Here is a 19425-nt window from a genome sequence, read left to right on the forward strand (position 1 = left end):
TCACAGTGACATTGGTTTAATTCCCCATAGTGGTCTTTTTGAGTATACCCCCGGATTAGTTGTATTAAGTATATTTTGTCTTCCTTGTTATTTATATTTTGGTTGGTTCATATATAACAATCGAGATTTTTAGGTCGTTTTATTACCTGACATGCTTCGGCGTGTACTTCCGCCTTCATCAGAGTGTGAGAGTGAGACACCCAGAGTGTGAGAGTGAGACACTCTGATGAAGGCGGAAGTACACGTCGAAACATGTCAGGTAATAAAACGGCCTAGGAATCTCGATTGTCTGTTATATATGAACCAACCAAAATATATATAACCCCGGATTGTTGAATATTTTCACTCTCATTGTTCCTCTCGTTTTACTGCTGGCTGCAGATGGAGCCCAAAGTTATCTTGTCCAATTTCCAGCTCAGAGGATGGATCGCATTTTGATTAGAATTGGGCTGAATCACTTTGTGTTGGAGAGAAGTATCATTTGGATTTTAATAGCGTTTAGCTAATGAGTTATTGATCTTTGCAACACACTCCCTTTTGCTGATTCCAGGCGCACTTGTTTGAAGTAAAACTCTGCAAACAATTGTTCCATGGGACCACAAAGTAATCAAAATGACTAACTACATTATGTTTTCCATGGAGTCAAAAGGTTTTATTTTCTCTTTGTGTGGGTTTATGAAAGAAACTTCTGCTTTTGCACAGACAAGAAGTGAAGTAAAAGCTCCTCTGGGCTTCAAACTGCATCTGTCGAAATAATGGCAAATGAATTACAAATAGCATTGCATACTAAAGTCACTATTCTTCTGCTCAATTTTACCTGAGGGAGGTAAGGACAAGCAAAAAGCCAAAATTGTACTTAATTGAGGATATGGTTACTTACTGGATTAATATTACTCAAGTAAACGTGAAAAGTGGTCCTCCAAATAATTAAATAAAAAGTAAAAATTTTTTAAAATGGCTGGACTAAGCATGGCCGGAAGTGGATTTTAGTCTGGCCCACTAATTGGCCCTCATGCGTTTGACGTGGTCGCAACACTGCACGCAGGCTGGTCTGACTGTAGGCTGTGAAGCATGAGCTGCGGGTGATCGGATTCTTTGATCGGCAATAAAAGGTCTTGATCAAATGTGCCGATCACGTAATTTTTCACGAAAATCGGCCGATCGTTATTGGTGCCCGATCGATCAGAGCATCCCTAGTCCTAATTATGTCCTTGTTTTTAACTGTCAAAAGGAAACATCACAATGTCATGCAAAGTCTGTGCAATGAAGCAATTCAAAGATGCATGAACTTAACTATTTAAAAGTATCGGCATCGCGATACTAGCCTTGTGTTTACTTGATATTCCATCAATACCAAAATCTTCTGTCTCGCACAACACTACTTCAGTCTGTCTCGCTCCACTCTTTTACGGGTGGTATTGCATAAAGTAGCGTAAATTGGCTTTCCTGTCATCTTTTAAAACTTTCACCAATGAAAATGACAAAACTGCATATTATTTAGTACCTCTGCTTTTGGCATTTCAAGATTCAAGAGCAAACAAATGTGTTGCAACTTATTCATGACTACAGAGAACATTATTTATACATGTGTAATCCCCACTGTTGCTCTGTAATAAATTTTGGTCCTGTAGTAATGGTGTTCATTTCCACTCAGCCTTGGGATGACGCCATCTTGGCAAAGCAACACACATGCAAGCGGTTGATGAATTTAACTTGTGTGCCTTGTGTTCCAGCTGTCATGGTGTCTAATGTGTTTTTGTTATCATATCTGCAGTTCCTAATTGAATTTAAAATGGATGAAGCTGTCCAATGAGATGGGGCTGTGGAAATAAAACAAGTATAGACTAAAAGCTTTATTTACAGCGCAGCAGTGTATGAGACTGATAGATGGTATCTAAAAGTGCATGGCTGCACTGCAAGCTAAAAGCAAAACAAATATATTAATTTTATTTCCCACAGTGACTATTGCACTGAGACCTTTTCATCACATCCATATTTGTGAATGCATGCAATCAATTTATTTTGCTCCGAGGCAGCTGCGCCACCAGCTGTTTGGAAGACTTGTGAAGTCTTCAGATGAAACGAAAAACGGTAACAAAGTTTTGACAGAACAGGTGGCATCGGGATGGAGCATAAATCCAGGTTACTCTAGGGGGGCTGATGAAAGACGAGAGCTTCGACACGCTATGAACACGCTAACGTCTCTCCTCTAAAGAAAACTTGTCAGAAGCAAGACCTTGAAACAGCATCATAAGTGTACCCTTGACCATATATGAGTCAACTCGATGGAAACCTTTGCAAACATCTGAGTTATCTAATGTCTCTTTTGTACAAGTGGATATTTGTATCTTAGCTGCTAATCTTGAGAACAAACTCTGAAAAATGTCTTGCTTAACTTCTTTGATTGTAGAAAGAATCCTTAAATATGTGGCCGTGACTGACTGGCAGATGTGGGTGTGGGTGATTGGCTGTGACTGTTACTTTTTGCTTAATGTGGCAATTTTAACATGCACTTGTAAAAATCATTCAAGATCACAACTTTTTTTTTTTCTTGATGAAAAATGTGTCATCAAATCTTAGGACGTTCTCATAAGTGTTCAACTTTAACTTCCAGTGTAGCCCTAATATATCCCTTTGTCTCAAAGCACTTTGCACTTTGAAGTTGTCAACACTAATGTGGACCATTACAAACTTTTTAAACGTAATTATAAAGGCAAAAGACATTGGACATTCATGCATTTAAATGGTCTGCACCGACTAACGGACGTGCAAGGTGTATGCTCATCGCGCTCACAAAAGGCAGCATTCATTTGAGAATAATGGTCAAGTCATTGTCATTTCGGTTACACTAAAAATGAAATAAAAGGATGTTTTTTTTGCTCATTAGATCCGCTTTTATGACAAAGCTGTCCCTTGCTCCGTATAAAAAGGCCAATATGTCCACTGAGGATATTTTTGCAACACTGCCATTAAGTCCAGCATTCTTAAATGGGTGCAAACTGATTGGCAGTGGCAACTAAAGAAATAATTGGGATGCCGTTACATCGCCTTCACCAGTTGCTGTTAATAAATCTGCTCAACACAATACCCCCAGCCCCGCAGCTCCCGAGCCTTCCTCTATTAAATCATTGATACCTCTGCTCTCGCATAAACAAGTTACCTTTTTAAATAAGTAATGGGCCCTAATTAGCTTAAAGAACGTCCTTCAAGGATGCTCGGTCGGAGGCGGATGACACGCGAGTGGGGAATAGGAACAGGAAACACACAAGTGGTCTTTTTAGTCTAAAATTTCCGCCATTCATCTGGGGGATAGTAAAGGTTTGATTCCAATTAATTTCAAGTCAAAACATTGTCTCCTACGTGTGCAGCTTAAATTACCACTTTCCTCCATATGCTTTTTATTTTTTTGAGTGAGCAAGAGAGCCATTTAATAAAGGGACTCTCCAAAGTTCGATGCAGAGTAATTACCGTATAGGCCCAGGAACACAGTGGGGAAATTAAAAAGATGAAATAATTAGATGGATTGGACTGCAGTTTTGGAAATTAATCTCTTATATGGTACAAGGAGAAATACACATTGTTTGTATTGGTATGTGAGTAAACAAACATTTCAGGATGTCTCGCTCTTAAATTGAGGTTTCCCTCTGTAATATGTCAAAAGAACTACAACAAGCTGCTTCATACGATCACAAATGTCTTTAGACTTGGTGAAGTAGCATGTGGTTCATCTCTGTTATTCTCATACGCTACGGTTGTTGTGTATTGCATTCTCTGCAGTCTGACTGCTCTGTGTAATCTTTCCTCTTTTGCAGAAATAAAATTATGACAACAATTGGTGTTTATTACAGTACTATAGAGAATATTGAGACCGTTTTTTTTTTTTAATTCAGTCTGTTGTGGACATAAACTCCTATTATGGTACATGTTGCCTATCATCAATATATATTGCACATAAAATGATGCCAAAGATTCTCAGAGTATAGTTTATGGAGGCTAAAAATTTAATGGTGATTGATTACAATTGGTATTCACAGTAGATTAATTTTCTCAAAATAAAAAGGTCAATATAAGCATTTTGTCCATAAAATTAAAAATTTGATTCAGAAACAATGACTTAAAAGTACAACAAGGTACTTCTATTGCCATTCAGCCGGTATACCTCATCCAATTGAATCCAATTTTCGCCTTGTCCAAGTTTTTGTCAATAAATTTAAACAAAAATTTGACTTCGCAATAAATACTTTATTATTTTTATGGGTGTCAACAGGCTGATGAGGATGTTGTAAGAGGGGGCATGGCTTAAAAGTTTGGGAAAGATACATGTACTTCCCATTTTGTGTCCCCACCCTTAGTTTGTAAACCATCCTATATGAAATCACACTTGAATACATTCTGAACAACTTCCATGCCACTTTTCCCCCCTTCCATTAAATATATATCCGCTCCACCACCAAAGGCGCTAATGTGGGAGCTTTACAAATGGAGTGAATTGTAGAGGGAGCCGCTAATGGACTGGGGTTAGGGAGCTTCGCTTGGGGGAAACTTTTGAAGCGGCATTTTAGTGTAATAGGGATGAGCAAGATTGCAATTCACAAACTGTTGGCTTTTGCAGAAAAAGAAACACCTTCACTTGCACATGGTATATACAAAAACATGTAGTTCAATACACACTAAGAGCTACTTTGATTCCTTATGTTATGGTGTTTACTTTTTTTTTGTAATACAGTGGAAACTCTTATTTTCAATACAGTCTATTTTCAGAAACCTGATTATTATTATTTTTTTTGTACCCCCCCAAATTACCGGTACATGATTTAAAACGCAAAGAATCCCTGCCACCATCATAAAAAGTTCAACATTTTTAGTTACCATACACATTTAACTCATTCAATCCCAGGCATTTATTTTTGTTTTCAAATGTTTTCAAACGTTCGGGTAAAAGAGGGTCTGAAACTGCCTGGCAGTGTATGAGTTAATAAGTTAACCGATGGCAATATGAACGTGTTGGGGGCAACAGTGTGTTCCAGGGTCAAACTGTCACACAACAGTGTTAAGTTTACCCATAAATATACTTCAATTAGAATTTGGTATTTAAACAGTCCTCTCATCATGCTGAACACATGCTCTGAATTTAGCCATTCCGCCCCTTGTCAGAGAAAAGCATTTTTTGCAAAAAGCGTTCAAAAGTTTAGAAAAGGTCAAATTAAGGTTAGGTTCCTCCTGAAAATTTACCTGAAAGCCCGATATGCCCCATTTTTGTGAGTAGTGTATATATAAAATAACGGGCTAAATTCCCAATTATATGCCTTTAAGTGAAATTTAAGCATTGCAGTGAGTTGTATGATGAAATGTTTGTCATATGTTTTTAAACACGTACTGTACACCACCAGATATGTCACATTAAGATGCATACTTAACATCCTATTACGCTGCTTTGTTAGCCCCTCCCTCAGGCACAATGCTCAAACACTTGGGGACTCATTAGCTCAATGGCTGGCAAGGAACACAATTGCTCCCCCCTTTCGGGAAAACACAATGCATGGACATGTCACCTAATTCCGCTGACACCAACATGCTAATAGGTCTGTGGTGGAACACAGGTGATGAGCGTTTAACAAATACTGTGATGATTTCTTATACAGTAGCCTACTGCTTCACACATTTTGATCTCTATAGCATATTGAATTGTTTTTTTTGAATGTTTAATAAACACATTCGCATAATCACCTTCCGTTTTTTTGTATGTAGCCCTCAGTGGAAAAGTTTCGATCTGAAGAGCTGTGCAATTCTGAAAACAAATAAAACCACAGGGCAACTGTTATGTAAATATAAAAAGGGGCAATATTAGCCACAAATGCTTATAAAGGAATATATATAATTTGATTGGTGCATCATATTCTTTTATACATTTGGTATGGCCCTCAGGGGACTATGTAAACACTGAAATGGCGGTTTTTTTTGGTTGTGTTTTTCTAAACAGAATTACACACACACACACACAACGAATGAATACATTTGGATGCCACTTTGTTGACTGTTTTAATCTTCCAAATAACAGTCCACTGGCTTTTGGATATGATTCAGAGAATTGTTTTTTTTTTTCTTTTGTTTGCCTGCAGGATTACACAAAATACAACTTAACCAATTTCCACGGAAAGGTGTAGAAAGAGCCAAGGAAAATGACTACATTGTCTGAATAAAAGGAAAAAAAGGTAAGCCAACACAATATGATTTCTTAATACTTTCATTTTGATAATAATGCCATTCAAAAGTATCTCCAGTATAAGGATCATTTAGTGCTGATCTCAATAAGTATTATTTGGCCTTGGTGGAGGCTCTGAGTATCTGATAGAAAAATCACAAAATGCAATGTTCTATATTTTATCGGGATAGTCTTTGTGTCGTTGATCAAAAGCTAAATAACACCACTCAACCTGTAGTATCCCTCTGTAGACTTTTTGAAAATCAATTGTATGCTGATCTGAACAGGCACTCCTTGTGAATGTTTGTGTCATGTCTTTCCGTGTTTCTGCAACACCTTAATTGTTTCTTAAGACCTGTCGAAATGCTTGTCCTGGGTTTGATTGTCATCGGTCATTGTAATTGGTCTAAAAGAAAACAAAGAAACGCTCACCACCCCTGGAGATTGATGAACACAATTGACACAATACATAGCTGACAAGAGCCTTTAGTTGCGCTGGGTCCAGATCATGAAAAGTGCCTGGAGAGGTTTACTTTGACTTTGTCATTCAACACTATATTGTGTTGTGATGTTAATGAGCAGCAGCCTCACTTAATCTGAGTTGAAGTTTCAAGTGTGACTTGGCATATAAAGGGAAGAGAGGCGCAATTGGCAGCTCCCATCTGGTTGATTGTCGATCAGATGAATTACTGGAGTGTCTGAAATTTGCATAGCTCAAGATGAGCCAAAATCTATTACAAACATATACATAACAAAAAAAAAATCCAATGTCCTTCTATGAATTTAACATCTATACCTGATATACTTAGTCACAACCTAAAACTGCATTTGAGGTATTCCCCCTGAAGTATTCCCCCAATCATGTATAGTCTGTACAAATCACCCTCCAATGCTAATGTAGTTCATCCGACTGGTTTTGCGATATCAAGTTCCACTGCAGATAGTCACCAGCAGACATCCTGACCCATCAGTGGTACTTCTTCGGCAATACAATAAGACTGTCCAATGACTGGACTAAAAAGAGACCGAAGAACTGACAGATCAATGTACAGTCAGACTATGGTTAATTGTTAATTATCCCCATAGTGGCAGGCCCATAAACAACGGAATACTTCTAATTAATTGCCCATTAAAGGCTATAAAATCTCGGACCATTTTCAAATCCCAATTGATCTCTTTTTGTCTTTTTGTAGCTTGAAAAACAGAGAACAATCTGAACTTCTGGTTGTGTTAGGAACAGACCGAAACATCGCCTTCTTCATGACTTGTTTTGACAGTCGAAAACAGTTTGAAACACATGCTACCGAAAGATGCAGATGCAGGGCTTAAGTGAAACATCAACAATCCAAAAGTTAGGACACGACTCTGTCAATCTGTAAAAGTGAACACTCTAGTCTTTCGCTTTGACTTTTTTTGCTACAGGCGATTAACTTGCCAAATTGGAATTTAAAACCAACTCTTGTTAAGTCATCCAATCCCTGCTTTACTTAAAGGAAGATATTTTAGTCCCATTTCGACTATCCCCAATGTACCGGTTTTGTCCTTCTTGACACCAAAACACCCCTCTTGATGGAGTTTTGGCCCATGAAAAAGCCAAGTTTACAACAAAAGTGGACTGTGTACAATGATGTGTCCTTATTGCAAGGAAACAGCTGCAGCCAAGCAGTGGGCAGCTGTGACATGGGATGTGAAGCAGGATGACGGGCAGCATCTGTTTAAGAGCTCTTCAACTCGCTACAAGAGAAGAGGCCAGCTGAGCTTGAGAATACGCTAGCTTGTAAAGTGTACCTCCAGTAGAATGTTAGCGCACAAACCTGACGAAGGATTTATGTAAATGTATCTCATACATCATTTCCAATTATGTCAATTGTCAAAAGGCTTATATCTGAAAGGTGTCGCCTACAAATTGAAAGGGAAAAGATAAAAGACTGATAGAAGCATACACAACCGATGACGTGTGAGGCAAGGATGGTGTTAATGATGAGTTTCCTTCTTATCAAGTCTTTTCAAAGGGAGAGTTACATCCTGTGTAGTGTGGCAAGCAACCGCATCCAACTGCATACGTGCGTTCTTCCAAGAATTAGGCAGCAGATGGCAGTAGTCTAACCTTTAATTTGAGGGTTGTGATAGTAATGGTCAGCTCTCTTGGTCTGAGCCGAATGTCGTAAAATAAGTCCAAGCAGGAAAACAGTTCCTGTGGATGCTTGCTGGGAAAATCTATTCTCGCAAAGATTTTGTCCTTTGGTTGTAGAGGAGAAGATGAACATATAATTAGCATTTTTTTGTTTTATTTGACCATCTGCTGGGCTTTCCCATATCCGTGGGTTTGGATAGCTGTAAAGTTCTGTAAAACCTCCAAAATCTGTTTCAAGAGTCACTTTGAAAAATGTTCCAAAAGTACACTTCTATTCCATTATGAAGTTGCAAGTTTTAAAGAGCGGATGCCATTTGGACGAGGCGGCTGTTGAATAGATCTAAAAGATGCTGCTCAGACCAGGCAAATGGATCTTCGTCAAGTCCTGGCAGACAAATCTTCTAAAATAGATTAAAAGCCGAAGGAACCCTGCTGATGTAATGATGACATGCAGTGTCTGCCTTTTTCATTCGGTTCCACTTAATGTGACACCTTCTGACTAGACACCAAGCAAAATTAATTGAAGTCTCCTGGAATGGTATAGCATAGCATTTTCCAAAGGTTTATCAAGTATGAATTGTGTCATTTTCATTTACCTTCTGACCATATTTAACATTACAGGTTAATATGTTAATTACAGAACAAGAAGGGGCAATAGAAGCTGCAGGCGGGGTTCTGATTTAGTGGTCGGACATAAACTTTGACAAGGTGAAACACTATTCTGACACCAGAGCTAACCATGTTGATTAGACAAAACCAGCCAAGTGAAACGTAATAAAAACTATTAAGTGATCATTTGAAATTATCACGTGGTATTCATAGTCTAATTTCCTGCAGACCCCTTATGTCTATCCCTTTGATACTTAATCTTCCAATAAGAAATGAAATGATGTTGTTCATTACCAAGATATCTGCTCATGTACACGCTCATGCATTATCTCCATGGCATTTATAGTATTCAGGCCTGATGAAGCCACGTTTTATGGTCTGTGGCAGAGCAAGGTCGTACGATGCCATGTTTGTACCTGTCTATTCCGATCAATACTCTGTTTGCATGTATTTGCTTCAGTGGCTTTGGTATGAGGAATTTGCCATCAATTTAGTGAGATAGAATACAAAGATGATGCATGTTGAGATGGAGAAAACTACAATATCATGTTGGTGATGAATGGCTCAGTCATTCGGTATGATGTGTACTGTAAATCCTCCCAGTATCTTATGTAGTGTCATCTCAGAGCATAATCAATTGAAATGTTCTTCTGTCGGTGCTTTTCAATATCCAACCACCTTAGCATATATAGTATTTTGGCTGATATCACTTCTTGGTTTCTTTTAAATCAGTCTGCCTTTGGATCAAATGTGATTGCATCTTGCTCAGCCTTATCAGTCATTTAGCTTCAAATTGACTGAAGCTTTGGAGAGGCCCACAATATTCGACCTATATCACCAATCATTCCCCTTGGTCCAGGGGACCTGGCGATCAAGACTTTCTGAGGATGTATCAAGCATCTTATTGATTTTTAACACTTCACTTCATCTTCATCAAACAGCACTGAGACCACAATGTTCCAAAATAGACAGCACCCCCACCCTCTCATTTTGAACTCCTCTCTGGCCACCCTCAGTTCCTTCCAACCACCTCCTCAATCCTGTGGCCTAACATCAAGTGATGTGTTATTGACTTCCCTTTGTCCAACGAATAAACTTGACATATGGAGGTCATCAAATACAATAGTGCAGATACAAAAAAGCACAACACAGTGCCCATAACATCTCATTGTGTGAAGGCGTGCTTCTACCGGCGTGCTTCTACTTCCACAGTTTTCATCCGATTCTTGCCGTTTCAACTTTAATGGATTCCAAAACTTCACGGCTTCCAGGGGTCCAAATTTTTCGCCCCTAACATTTACGGTTGCCCCAAAGTTCCCTGTTTTTCACCCAAAAAAAACCCATTCATTTCCAATGGGACATTCAACACTTCCCCATCTGCTGCGCTGAATCGATTCCCGCTCATGCCACAAATTGTCATAGAGGTCATTCAACTTCATTCAGTTCATTCAACTCATATTACACATCACGCACAATTCCTACTTCCCCCAAAATTCACATTATTCAACCTTAAAAAAAGAATTAAAAAAATCACCATTCATTCCCAATGGCACATTCAGCACTTGACATTTAAACCATACCAATTTAAAATTCACAACATTCAGCTCATTCAACTCACATTCCACATGACCCACAATTCCTACTTCCCAAAAATTCAAATTATTCAACCTTTAAACGCATTTAAAAAATTCCCAATGGCACATTCACAACATTCAGCTCATTCAACTCATGATTTGCATAATGGGAAGAGAATGTGTATCTGGTTGTATACAGATAAGTGATAATAGATCAAGTGTGTACATCCATGATGAAAAGTTTTAAACTCATGTTAGAAAACATTTTCTGATTCATGATTTCATATTGTTGGTGTTGTTGTTCAGTACAGACTCTGAAACTTGTACAAACTATGCTCAGCTATCCTTAAATCCTCACATACCATAATGTACGTAAGCAAGATAAGGCCCACATTTGAAATGAGTCCCTTGTAGACTTCATGATGTACTTCTCTTGTTCTTACCCGGAAATTGTAGTTTGCACTTGAAGCCTGTAACGCTGAGCACATCTATACCTCCCAGCTTGATTTTGATCTTAGGAAAGCATGAAGTCGCTGAGAGGTAAATCCAGTAAAGTTGGTCAGGTAGGGATAAAGGATTGTGTTGCCGTGGTCCAAAAATGAATGTCAGGGTGCTGAGAATAGGCTCACCGTGATGTTGTGAAGTCATCTGCCTTTGTAGTGTGTTCATGTCGTTTCAAGTTTTGTAGCAGGACATCACGTCTAATCCGCGGCGTCCTTTTATACTAAACAGCTGCTTTTGATCAGTGCCACACACAATTTATAACTGTTCTTGCCATTGTGCAATTTTGAAATTACAGTTGTACTTTGATGTTCAAACACAAAATTACAATTCACAGGTACACAACAATTTGGCCAAAAGTTATAAGAATATCGCATGACTGGTGCCGTGCATTGGCGTCAATCTGTTTGTGCTGAAAAATTCTGTGAGGCTGTTGCAAATGCACACCTACTACCCAAGATCTCCTAAACTGATTGACTAAATGACCTTAAAAATTTCTAAAATAAGGCAGTGAGCGTTTAAGTTCTATCATTGCCGAGGTACTTTATATATCATGCTGTATTATGGACCAAAAATCAATCAATCAAAATTGAATGCATTCAGAGAGAGTAGCACCAAAACGAAGCTACAAGGTCAGTGACGGTTGATGGTGGAAATCCATCATACTTGTGACGTTTTCTGCGAGTCTAGTACACCAAAGGGCATCGCTATCAACAGAAGAGTTAGTGAACGCGTCGCTCTGTCGCGCCTTAATGCAATATGCTTCACTGATACATTCATTCCATAGTCTGAGGCGTCTTTGCCCGCAAGGCCACAATCATTTCCTTTGCTTCTGGAGGACGGAACGTGACTCGTATTTTTCCAATCTGCGCTTAAATAAGCGTGAAACATCACATCAGCTGAGAATGGCTGTCAAGCCCCCTCCTCCTCCATTATAAAACCTTGAAAATATTCTATTTTAAATGCTAGTTTTTGTGAGAGGCATGACACATTTGACTGCAAGAGTCACAGAAGGACTGTGTTTCTCTCCTCTTTGTGTTACTTATAAGTTCTGGTCTCTTTAATATTAACATTCCCCCCCCCTCACTCCTTGGATCTAATGAAGATGAAGGAATGGCTGTTATTTTTTTTCCCCCTCGCATTGCATGTCAATGAAATCTCTTCATAATATTTCTCTCTCCTCCTTCTCGCAACATCGAGCTAAGTTGATGGGATGATCACGAAGTATGTAGCGTGTCCAATGCATTTCTGAGCCGCTCTAACCTTCACATTCTCTCTGCCTTGTTTATACAAATCAAAGTGCACATACATTCAGATATTACAGCCTCTGCATTGCAACAGTGTATTGCATTATAATGATGACATTCAAATATTCCATTCACCAACAACAGGGATGGTGAACATTCTTTCTGCCATCCCATTTCAGTGATGGTCTTTTGTGGCAGTATTGGAGACTGGAGACTGAGACTTCCTCCACAGCTGGAGATGTTCTCTCCTCTTTGTCCAGACTGCAAATGAAAGGCGCTTACATAAAGCCACCACTGGCTGATGTAACCATATACACCTTTTATTCACTTTAAAGTAATAGTCATTTTTACATATTGTTTTTCTTTTAACCATTTGTGGGTTGGTTTTGGGGCTCTTTTATGGCCCGATTATGGCCTACAGACCATAGGTTCCACACCCCTGATATATACAAAAATGATGTAAAAAGAAATGTTAAATAAACCGCAAAATTATCTATTAGCAAAATTAAATCATTTTCCATGAAGCTTATTCATAATTACGTTACCTCTCATCTTGATTAATCATATGTGGAGGGTACTAAAATGCTTTAACAAGTAACAGCCTTGAAAGACTAAGTGATTTGTAGTAGATACCCTGTCATGAATACGTAATGCAGAGTAATGTTTAGATTGGATGGCTTTGCACTGACCAAACAGCAGACAGATTCTCTATGGAGCAAAACTGGAAAAAAATAACACAATTGTGTATTGTTGTAATCTTGAGCCACAGATATTTGTCTATTGAGTTGATATAGACATTAATTTAAGAGAACCCCCCCATCATCGCAAAAAGACATACAACAAATATATGTTTACATTACCACAGCAACAACACCCAACCACATTACTGTATTGCATATCCATCAACTCATTTCGCGATTAGAGTCGCCAGTAAATCCAAGCTGACCGTTGACAAAAGGCAACTTACACCCTGGACTTCAGTTGCAGAGCACATATGGAGACAGACCAGCTTATACATTTACACCGTCACTGAATGGGAATTGAGCCTACACTGCCTGCAATGAAATCAGCTAAGTGAATGGTTACACGTGACTGGCACTAATCAGTTGAAAAGTATCTTAAAAAAAAAAAAAGTCATATGATAGCCGGTCCAGATTTAGGTATTAAAACCCTCAAGTTCCTTTGCATTTATAGTTCCTTTGCCAAACTCAAGCTAGACTCCTATAAGGTAAAATTAGAATTTCTAAAAGTTAATGGTCTGTTTATACATTGCCTGCAGCATGACATTTTACTGTTCTCAGTAGGAAACAGTTACAACAGTCACGATGTCTTCAAGTTAAAGGAACAACACACCCACTTTTAACATCAAGTACTGAAATTACAACGTTGTTGAGGTTTCAACCTTGACAACAATGGAGTCAGTATGCTGCAGATAAGCAGAAGGTCATCACATCCACCCTGACTCTTTGCTTGCCTTTACCCAGACAAAAAGACATCCTTTGGGGAGATTGGGAGATGGGGGGCATAAGAGCTGGATGACTGAGCAGGAATATTACCCTTGCTTGTCTTTTGGATCCTCAACACTCCAGTCGAGGGTGCCTTCTGCACTTTTCAACTGTATCTTCGTATTTATTATTAAAACGATCAGATGAATCTTTTATGCGCAGGAAATGAAAGAACACAGCAGAGAAGTACATGGAGGGAAGGTAGTGACGAAAACAGGAGCAGAGCAACCGGGTCGAGGACGGAAAGCGCCAGTGAATGAAATGGTGATGTACTAGATCAGAAAGGTAGTTGCGTAACTGCTACAAACAAGGATACAATGGCATTAGCGACTGAAGGTTGACGAAAGCCACGTTCATGTGGCTGTGTGATTTCATGGGAATGACAGGGAGACAGCAGCAAAACAATGTTGAATAAAAGAGAAAACTTGCTTTTCTCTGACTGACGTTTGCAACATATCAGCAGAAAGTCCAAACCTGCAGCACGTGTCTTTGGGTGTGGATATCTGTAACGATGTTCAAATCAAATTTGTGGTTTTTGTTTGCACGTGCTGTAGGGCTGCATAATAAAGCCTCATTTCCAAGTTTGGTTCAATTTAGGTTGGTATTTTTCCATTGTAAAAGATCAATAAACACATTGGATACAATGTGGATTATTGGGGTAGTGGTTGCAGGAGTAGGGTACAGTTTGCAGCTGTCCGTTTATTGGTTGACCCAGACAACTCACTTAGAGTTGGCTACGTATTAGAATGGAATTTAACGTGTGGAACGGCCATTTTAGCTTATGCCATCCTGAGGCTTTCCATTCCAAACCGTACCAGGAAAAACTGAATCAAGCTATTTTGTTTGGCTTAAACTAAAAGATGGCAAAGTGGCCCCCGCCATTGTGAACGTTACATACATACTCGTCATGGGATGGCTGAGATTGTAAGGCGTTACCGTACTCCATAACTGTAATAATATTACATAAATATGAGTAACACATTTTATTCTCAGTTACTACCTAAATGTAGTATATTACTGTAATGTGTCACCCTCAACACTGTTCACAGCACATATCGTCTTGCACTCAGTTAGTTAGACCCCCAAACAAGAGGTTAAACTTGGGGGACAGTAAGAGTCGTACTGTACAATACATTACACCTGCAATGTTCCTCTTGTGTACTTCTTTCCTAACACATTGAGGAGCAATAAACCGACGTGTGAGCTAAAAAAAAAAAAAACAACAACAAAAAAAGAGATGAGAATGATTTTTATGGGGCTCTTTGGGCAGCAGAGGGGACATTAAAAAGTAAGACAAAGTAGGAAACTGAAGACATTTAACTTTGGAAAAAAGTGATAAAATTATCCGCTTTTGAAAAGATGGGGAAAGGCTGTACAGTATTACTTTGCAAAAAAGAGGCCAATTGTATGCCAGATGAAAGTTGACCATGGTTACACCTCTGGGATCAGAGGAACTTGAATCTGGGCTATTAAACCCTGAGATTAATCTCTCAAAAGCAAGCTCCAGAAACAGATCAATACCGTCGGCTGTGTTTTCTGTAATTCAATATGATATATGATCACAGCGTGTCACGGCATGCGGCATCCCACCCTCACACACATACCACAACTGAGAGCTCAGGGAGCACTGAACAGCCACAAGGCCATACATCGCACACATCCCATAAACTCACTCTGTCCCCATGCATTACTCCCTCAGAGGGATGCTGTGGAGGAGAGAGGGAGCGCTTCAAAAGCAACAAGCGAGGACGAATAGAACACCTCTCAAAGCTCACTCCAAGCCCCCTGAGATTACCCATAAAACCATGCTTTTCAAAACTATTTTTGTATCCCATTATTAACCATTGGACATGCTTAGGCCTTAGGGAAATAGTCGTATCTTTTTTTTGCCTGGTGCTTTATCCAGCTTCCGCCATCAGATGCCAATCTTCAAATCATTAATATATGTTACTATATATATTATGGTGGTGCACTTGCTTGATGGTGTGTCTGAGGGGTTGTTTTATGATTGAGTGGTGACCAGTGCAGGGCTCAGTCTCTAACTGGATGAATGGGTTTAATATGAGTTGAAGTAATCCACATTGGGATTCCAGTGGAACTTCTGAAGGTGAACACATTCTATTCTGGGAGTCCAAGACCGGCTGCTTGCTGATTGAACAACTTTTCTATAATGTACATTTAATTCATTTAATTTCTTGTTCATCACTGGTACTATTTGGTGGTGGACTCATTCAAAAAACAAACAAAGCCAAAGAAAAAGTAAAAAATGTGTGGAGTTTGTATTAATATGCTAACTGAGGTGAACTCTCACAAGGTTTGTGCCGTCATGTTTTGAGGGCTGGGCTCCAAATTTTGAGATTGCTTTGGTTGAAGTCTAAATAGTTCCACATTTGTGGAGTCTGGCTTTTGAAGCTTCCGCTATTTAGAAAAATTCAAATTTTGACCTTGCCTTACTTGGTTCATGCTCGAGCAGAAAATGACCTTCCCCATTCTGTTCCCACAAAGTTTGTGAGCATTAAACTATCCAAAATGTCTTTGAAGAAGAGGAATTAACATTCAAGCGGAACTAAGTAGTCCTGCTCAACCCCTGATTGATTAATGAATTGGTTGAAGAGGTGTGTCTCAAAGTATATTTCCATGTCAAAAAGTGTCAGACAGCAGGCCCCTTCTTCTGCAGCATCTTTCCCAAAAATTTTACAGCAAATGCATTTACAATTGATTACTCCCGTGTCTCCTCCACTGAACAATTTAAATTAATGTCAAACAATTGGTCTGTTCGTGTTCTTTGGCTTTCCAATTGCTCCGAACGCAAACAAGCAAAACGCAGCACTCGGCCAAATATCATTAAGTGCCAAGCGCCCCCTCATGAAGGTGACATTTGGCTGAGTCATAGTTGATCCGGGCATGTTTTGCGAAAGATGGTAAACAGATGAACATCACGAGAGCAGATGGAGCATCTTCCAATCTGACATTTACTTGGAACACTGTTTAACTGTCGCAGTGTGGGCCTGTTTGTTTGCTTTCTTCAGTTTTCTCTATTAGCATAGTTTGAACAGAGCTGCTACGTGAAAGCGTCTGTGTGGGCAAAGGATCTTCAGCTTAAATGTTACTTGCCTAAAATATTGAAATATAAAGTGACTACAGGGTGAGAGATGGCTGGATGAATGGATGGATGGTACTGGTTTCAAGGGCAAACTGTATCAAAGTGAGAGCCAAAATGTCACCTCTGCTGCTCCATTTATTCTTAATGCTTTCTCTGGAGTTAATTTGTGTGCTTTAGGTTTTATATTGTTGAACAGGGAGTACCCTAAAAAGGCCACTTGAACACCGAGTGCTCATTCCGCAGTCTGGAAAGTCTTCGTTGGTGGCACATCATCCAAGACGAGCTGTTAAAAGTTTCTTCTTGCCTGACACTTCTCTCTCACTTCCTCCCGTCGCTCGAACTGCTTCCCACTTCGCTAATGGCACCTCGGCTTCCCCGCACGGTCCGCCCCATAAAGGCCCGGACAAATAACAAGCTCATTTGAAGAGGGTGTGATAATGACAGACAGCCATTTAAGGGGCGCTCACATTACGAGAGCCTGTCAACCAACTAGCCAGCAGGCATTTCCTACTCGGCTTTTTTAAAAACTATTTTCACACTTTCTTTTTCTCCATTTAAAAAAACAAAACAAAAAAACAACAACAAAACAACCCAAAAAAAACCCTGACTTTATTTGATGTGACTACTGTGCTTCATCATATGAGGCTCCATCTCAATCTTTACTGCTCTGGGCCTTGATGATGATATATGACGCCCCCTCTCCTAATTGCAGGACTCGGTCTTGCACAGTCATACAAGAAAACCATTTGCCGTGACGAATGGACCTCTCCCCATACCAATGAGAATGAATGGCCATTTTATTGCCGGATTCATCTCAATGGGCCATGTTGTCCATTTGCTGGCTAAAGAAGTCTTCCATGTGTCAGCCAAGAAAGAGAGCAGGACTGGGGGGATATGAGCCGCTCCCTCATGTTTCCTGTTTGCCTTTCTTATTTATTACAGGATGTGACAGTTATGACTATATACAGTGGTATCTTAAATTTGAAAAACTTATTTTTAACAGTCATAGGTTTTGTAAGAACTGCAAAGTTTGGGCAAAAAAAAGTTTTGAACCATGGGCAGAGAAGGACTCTGAGCCAGATGCTATTTTCTGTCGAGAAAGGACTTTGGTTTGGCCCTTTTTTGACTGGCATCCTGCAACTGATTTCGGTTTGTGGTAGAGTACAATTCCCACGCTATTCGGCTAACTACTGCCGGCTAGAGGCTTGGCATGCGTTTGAAAACGCACTCCCGCGGTTTCGTGTGGATACGTTTTTTTTAACGTGTATTCCAACGCAGGCCGGGTGGGAGGGTGAGGGGGATATACGGTTGTTAAAAAACGCCGGCTACGTGTAGACAAGGTCTAATTGTGGCCAACCTCCACTGTACTACTTTCCATCCCTGCTGGTATTCTTGGGAGATCAACAGCCATCTGTTTGGTATTGCTAATCCACAATGCTGTCACCTTTCCTAAGTCCAACCTGCTTCCTTTTGTGTGTCCTGATTTACTGCTCCTTGTTTGGCTCATTTGAAGACAGCATTTGATTGATGACGGCGTAATGTTCCATGCCCTTGTTTTGCTGCTGCCATTACAGTCTCTCCATCAACATTTGCACTTGTTCTAACAAGGAATGAATTGTTAATTTATCTTTATCTTTCTATTATCAGGAGCTATTTTTGTTTTTATAAAGTCCTCAGACGCCCATAATAATATAATAAAAATGTAATGCCACGATCGACATAACAGTTCCTCTTAGGTTGTATTTGTTTTTAGGATTGCATGGTGAGCTGGGTCAAATGCTCTCATGGGCTGTATGCCACAGGCTGTAGATTTGCCTTCCTTTTATTTAATATTACTGTAAGATGTCAGAAATTGACCAGCATGCAACTATTAGAGCCTTATTAGTCTTTTGGATCTTTCTTTAAAGGCAGCATGACTAATCGAAAACACAACACTGACATTTAACTACCTCATTAACTTGTTATGGCTAATTTATTCACTAGCCACTAAAAGCCCTGCATAGAAATACAATACAATACAATTTTATCTATATCGCGCATTTCATAACAGCTGGAGCTGTAACAAAGCAGTTTACAAACAATAAATAACAATAATTAGTAATAATAATAATAATAATAATAATAAACTATTGAAAGACCATAATACATACGTGTTGATCAATAAATTAACATAAAACACTATATACAATTGACACCGAAAAGAGCCGAAAATCTTAGGTCTGATTAAATGCCAGCGAATAGAAGTGTGTTTTCAACCGGGTTTTAAAAGTGGACAGAGGGGCCTTGCCTAACATCCATTGGGAGGTCATTCCAAAGGGAAGGACCAGCAGTCGAAAAGGCTCGATCCCCTCTGAGGCTCCGCTTGGTCCTCGGCACCTCGAGCAGCACCTGGTCTGCTGAGGCTGCGGGAAGGTGCGTAGGAGTGGAGGAGCTCAGAGAGGTACACTGGGGCCAGGCCATTTAATAATTTATAGACACATAGGAGAATCTTAAATCGAACCCTGAAATGCACTGGGAGCCAGTGAAGGGAGGCCAGAATTGGTGTTATAT

The 19425-nt window shown here is 39.5% G+C and overlaps 1 protein-coding gene across 1 annotated transcript in view; it reads left to right on the forward strand.

Moving 5' to 3' along the window:
* Positions 1–19425, forward strand: part of gabrb2b (gamma-aminobutyric acid type A receptor subunit beta2b) — a 340043-nt gene that overhangs the window by 65953 nt on the left and 254665 nt on the right. Inside the window, exon 2 of the mRNA XM_086057386.1 lies at positions 6120–6212. The gene's annotated coding sequence lies outside the window, so the exon portion shown is untranslated. The remainder of the gene's footprint in view (positions 1–6119; positions 6213–19425) is intronic.

The sequence above is a fragment of the Filicampus tigris genome, chromosome 17, assembly GCF_054856515.1.
Source record: "Filicampus tigris isolate MCC_2025a chromosome 17, RoL_Ftig_1.0, whole genome shotgun sequence".
Classification (NCBI taxonomy): domain Eukaryota; kingdom Metazoa; phylum Chordata; class Actinopteri; order Syngnathiformes; family Syngnathidae; genus Filicampus; species Filicampus tigris.